Source organism: Arachis ipaensis, chromosome B07 (assembly GCF_000816755.2).
Source record: "Arachis ipaensis cultivar K30076 chromosome B07, Araip1.1, whole genome shotgun sequence".
Classification (NCBI taxonomy): Eukaryota; Viridiplantae; Streptophyta; class Magnoliopsida; order Fabales; family Fabaceae; genus Arachis; species Arachis ipaensis.
The window spans coordinates 95,331,845-95,337,939 of NC_029791.2; the positions used below are offsets into that span (position 1 = coordinate 95,331,845).

Genomic DNA, 6,095 nt, shown 5'->3' on the forward strand with positions numbered 1-6,095 from the left:
CTTTTTAATCACAACTCATATGCATTGTTATTGTTACTTTACTTTGGGGCATTTTGTCCCCTTTTTATTGCTTTCTTCTCCCTTTTTTTTCAAACTAACATATATACAAGAGTGTCAATGGATATGGTTTAAGTATTTGATGCATGAGCATGTACCCAATTCCCAAGATTTTCAACAAAAATACAAAAAATCCACTTATACCTTAACCAAAGTTTCCAAACTTCCCCACACTTAGATGATATACACTTTCACTAGCCTAGCTAATCAAAGTTCCAAATATAGGACATTTATTATTTTTCACTTTAAGGCTAGTAATGTGCTAACTTTAAGAACAAAAGGGGATTGAAATAGGCTCAAAGTTGGTTAACAAAGGAAGATAAAAAGGTAGGCTATTTGGGTAAGTGAGCTAAATGAAAAGATGGCCTCAATTATATAAATGCATATATACATCAAATAATAGAAATAAAGAATCAAACAAATCAAAGATTGTAATCATAAAAGGAGAATAAACACACACAGGAATGAAAATAGTGGTTATATGATGTAACTACAGAATGAGCCTCAAAACTCACAAGGTTGTGTGTTCTTAGCTCAAAGACACGTTCCACAATATATTTCAAGCAAGTTTCAATCAAACAAATACCAACTCAATTCAATTAGGATGTCAATGCCCTATCAAGAATGTTTTTTTTTTCTTGGAAAATTTTATTAAATTAACTAAGCTTATTAGATGTATACAAAGACATGCAATAAACTAAGAAAGAATGTAATTAAAGCTCTAAAATATATACAATTAAGAAGGATAAAAGGTGAAAGTGTTTGGAATTAGAAATTGTCACCTAAGATTGCCGATTAGTGACGACCTCCCCACACTTAAGGGTTTGCACCGTCCGCGGTGCACCCACGATGAGCAAGGGGGTGTAGTGACTTCGGATTGCCACCTTCAGTTGGTGGATCAATCGGCTGCTGCTTGCTCTTCCTCCCGCTTCCCTTGTTGCATATAGTGACTCATTCGTGAAAAATAGAAGATAATATAATAAGATGAGTGAATACAAAGGAAAGGAAGCAAAAAATGTTGGAATGAGGTAAGAATCACTAAAATGAGTGAGTGAATTAGTTTGTGACATAAAGGAAACAAGTATGTGTATACTAAGTTGCGTGGTTTAGAACACACACACACTAGCATGGAAAGCTATGTCACAATTACACAAAAGAACATGCACTTCACTCATTCTAATGTGCTTAAAATACTTTAAAGAAAACTTGTAGGTTAAGATAAACAAACAAGCAATAAAGAGGCATGAAAGTATTCAAGCAAGAATCAAGAAATTGTGAAATGGATAATGAAGCAACACCTAATTGACATGAAGTGGAAAACATGGCAAGCATAGTCCACAAAGCTTAAAAAGCTCAAAAAGTGTCATTAGGTAAGCTTATGATCCAATTTCATAATTCTCAATGCTAATGCATCAAATAGGTGACTTAAATTAAAAAAAAATCAATCTTAAATTAAAAAAATCAATCATAAACAAGCATTACCTAACAAAAAAATGCATCAACTACATATAAATTGCCTAATGATAGATAATGAAATCAAATTACATGGTGGCCAAAACATGCAATTTAGAAATCCAAAAGCATTCTCAAAGGCAATGTTATCAGTACTTAGTATGCACAAAGTTAAACATGAAGAACTCAATACCAAGCAACAAAATATAACCTCAATGATGGTATCAAACAATAAATAGCAATAACAATATCAATAATTCAGCAGCCATATCTCAACAGAATCAATAAATTGACTCAATTATCCAACACTTAGCACCAAAACAAAAAATTAAACTAACTAACTAAATAACTAACTAACTAACAAACTAACTAACAAACTAACTAAAGGTGAGTGTGATGGGTGGTGAAGTATAGTGGCGAGTGGTGGTTTAAGAAGGGAAAGAAGAGGGGAGGGGAGAAAAGAAGGGAAGAAATAGAGATAAGAGAAGAAGAGAAGTATAGTAGTGAGAAAACAGGGTCGTGCGTACGCACATAGGGCCGTGCGCACGCACAAGGGTTCACGCGTACGCGTGGAAGACGCGTGCGCATGAAGCTGCAAAAATGGGAATCGACGCGTACACGTGGGCGACACGTACGCATAGAAGGGAGATAATGGAAGGTGACGCGTACGCGTGAGGGACGCGTATGCGTCGATGGGAAAAATGAAAAGGGTTGTGCGTTTGCACTATGTGTGCAAATGCCGCGAACAGAGGCCTTGTTTTGAAGTGTGCCCACACACAGGCCTGTGCCCACGCACAGAAAGGCTGAATTTTTTTTTAAGAAAATGAAACGTCAAAAATTAATGCCTGAGTCGCCATCTGTGCGTACGCACACAGGTCCATGCGTACGCACGAGAGACAAAAAGAAGGGGGATGCGGACGCACAAGGCGTGCGAGCGCTCCCAACAGAGGGGGTGCAAAGGGGTGTGCATACGCACAGGTGCGTGCATGCGCACAGGTGCAGAAATTGAGTTGGGTGTGCGCGCGCACAGCTGTATGCGGGCACACATGCTCTGTTTTTCTCAAAACTTTTAGCACTCTAAGGCACCAAACTTGAGCTCAATAAAAGGATTTTAACCCCAAAACATCCAACATTGCACAACTACGTTATTCAAACTAAAATTTAACCTAACTAAGCTTGAAATTAACTAATCATAAGTTATCTACAAGAACCAAAATGCAATGAATTAAAGCTATATACAAGAGAGGGCTAGAAAGGTGTTACCATGGTGGGGTATCTCCCACCTAGTAATTTCATTTATTGTCTTTAAGTTAGACAATGGGGAAAGCCTTACTATGGTGGCTTGTGCTTGACTTTCCCACCAATGCTTGAATTTCCAATGTCCTCCAGGATCCCAATCCTAACCATTAACAAAAACAAAGACAACCAAAAAAGCAAGCTATTTACATATTAACATATTTACAATAGCCAATAACTTTACACCATTGCAACTCTCCGGCAACGGCGCCAAAACTTGATGTGAGGCCTAAAGTGGGTTAGGAATTTTTCTCAAAATAGAATTGGCGTTGCAAGTATAGTTTCCAACCCAATAATTGGCCAACAATCAAATTTAAATCAAAGGATAGTCACAATCAAAACAATCATAAACCGGGAGTTTTAAGTCCCGGGTCGTCTTCCTTAGGAGTTGCAATTAAGTGTCTAATTATTGGCTATGGGGGAATGGGGGGTTTTGGTTGCAAGAGAAGAAAGAAATATAAATAGCAATAAAGTAAATAAGCATGCATGAAATTCAATGAAAGCAATTATAACCAAATGCAAATAAAGCAAGGAAAGGAAAATTCAAGTGCAAGAAACCTCTTGGCATAGATTGGGAGCTAAGGTTACCTATTCTAGCCATTGACCACAAACACATGATGATTATGAAGAGTTAATCCTACTTAGTCAACCCTACATCGAGGATAAGTCAAATAGGCATAATTGATTTCAACCCATAAGTCCTAGTCAACTCTATTAATGGAAGACTTAGAGTCAATAGAAACCAAATCAACTAACTACTCTAATGTATCAAACAAGAATGGACATCAATGAATCAAGGAGCACCAAAGTCGTCAATTCCAAGCCAAGAGTGAGGAAAAACTAAGTAAAAACTAAGCCAAGCATTTTATCAAATACTTGGTATGCATGAGAATAAAATAATACTAAATTGCATTAAAAATAAAATCTAACTACCAAAAGCAAGAAAATGATAATAACAATTAAAGGAAGCAACAATTAGCATAAAAACAGAAATTTGCATTAATTAAAATTAAAATTAACAAGAGTATCCATAAACATAAATATGACAAAAATGAGAAATTAAGAAGAAGAACTAAGAGAACTAAGACAATAAAGCATGAAAATATAAATGAAACTACACTAGAACAAGAATTAAAAGCTGAAATTAAAGAGAAATTAACTAAACCTAACCTAATTCTAGAGGGAGGGGGGAGCTTCTCTCTCTAGAAAACTAAGAGAAAAACATAGAAAAGCTAAACCTAATTGCTCCCCCTTGCTTCTACTTGAATTGGGGTTGAAATAACTTCAGAAATGAGTTGGATTGAGTTTTGGAGGCCCAAAATTCACTCCCAGTGATTTGCAATCAATGAGCTCACATGACACGGGTCACGCATATGCGTGGTTCACACGTATGTGTCACCTGGCGAAAATCATCCTCACACATACGCGTGGGTCACGCGTACACGTCGCCAAGCTCACACTTGTGCGTGTGCACGCATCGCTTGTGTGCACACATGGATGCTGGAACTTCCAAACTCCATTTCTTCATGGTTTCTTCTCTTTTGCATGCTCTTTTTTCTCACTTCTTCAACCCATACTTGCCTTGGAAACCTGAAATCACTTAGCACACACATCAAGGCATCAAATGGGATTAAAGTGAATAAAATTTAGCAATTAAAAGGCCTAAAGAGCATGTTTTCACTTTCAAGCACAATTTAGGAAGAAATCTTGAAAATGTGCTATTTTAATGGATAAGTACAAGAAAAGTTGATGAAATCCACCCAAATAGAGCAAATAAATATCATAAAATATGGATTCATCACTCACTCATTATATATCTCAATCATTTGAACAGAAACATCATAGTGGAAAGTATCCTTTCTTAGTTCACACATTGGCTTTTCTCTGTGATTTCTTTTGGTCTAGTCTACGTATTAAAAAACTTAAATGAGAATAAGCTCAATAAATTAAATCTCATTTTTTTCAAAGAAAACTTCAATTGAATTTTACCATAGTGTAAGTTTTTCCTGATCCTGTTTGGCCATATAGCTTAAGGATATGTTTGGTTCACCTTTTACTTGTAAAAGGTATGCATAATTTAGTTATAACAGAATATTATCATTCGAAACAAACATTAAGAACTTCGGGTTAAAGAATAAACTAACCAAAATTTTAGCACTTCCAAAGTCACATATCTTCAGCTGGTGGATGTGAAGACTGACCTATTATGAGACAAACAACACATGAATAAATTAATCCAACATGTATAAGACAGATTGCATGATGAGAAATCAAATAAACAAGTTTCTATAAGAATATACCAGTAATTTTGAGGTTCTATGTCCCTGTGACAAACTCCAATGCTGTTGTGAAGATAACCAAGTGCTCTAAATATCTACAACATAAGAAAGAGTAGAGATTAACACCAACAAAGTGACAAATAGGGTGGGTTTAACACCAACAAAGTGCTCTAAATATCACAATCACAGGAAGGGACAAAAAATAATACATATAAATAATATCAACAAAATAGTATTGAAGGACAAGTCAATAAAAACAGAAATTATGCTAAAATTGTTATAAATTATGCTATCTTAGGACAGAAACACAAAAATATTGACCGACACAAACTTATTTAAAGAAAGAGACAGATACCTGGATATAAATAGAGACATGACCATTTTATCTTATCTCTGTCTCCTTTTTTATATTTTATGCTATGAGACACCTAGGAAACTTGGAGTTAATGGTGGAACATATACCTATTCGGCCAATGAATGTTGTGTCAACCAGTGAAGCAATAGGATCAGTTGTCAAAGCCATAGCAGAAGGCACTGCAATTGACAATATTTTCCAACCAAGATTTTCTGCTTTGAAAACAAATCTGCAGTAAGAAAAAAATAAAAAAGTCAAGAATTACACCTGAAGAAGAGAAATAATGAAGTAGCAATGAAAATAAGTACTTGGTATCCCTAAATAAACTGCAAATTGGAATTCTACTCCCATTTTATGCTGAAATGAGTTTATCAGCCATATCAAGGAAGCCAAATTAAGTTTTCTACTTATGAAACCAACATGAAGGGTTGTTATAATTAATAGGGCCACTAAAATGATACTAGATACCAGAATTTAGACGCCAAAAATATGTTCTCCATATATATATATGATTTAATACTAGCCTAAAAATCAAAGCATAGTATCAATGATCAAGGAACGGTTATAACAAGTTGATAGAGCAGGTGGATGTGCTTAAAAGTATAACAACTCAAGTAAATTCCTTAAAAGCTTTTTCTGCAAACAGAAAATATGAA

The 6,095-nt window shown here is 35.3% G+C and overlaps 1 long non-coding RNA gene across 1 annotated transcript; it reads right to left on the reverse strand.

Moving 5' to 3' along the window:
- Positions 4,950–5,858, reverse strand: LOC110262376. Its single transcript, XR_001613374.2, has 4 exons — positions 5,748–5,858; positions 5,547–5,668; positions 5,106–5,179; positions 4,950–5,006 (listed from the first exon to the last, which is right to left on the reverse strand). It is a non-coding gene; the product is annotated as an uncharacterized LOC110262376 (long non-coding RNA).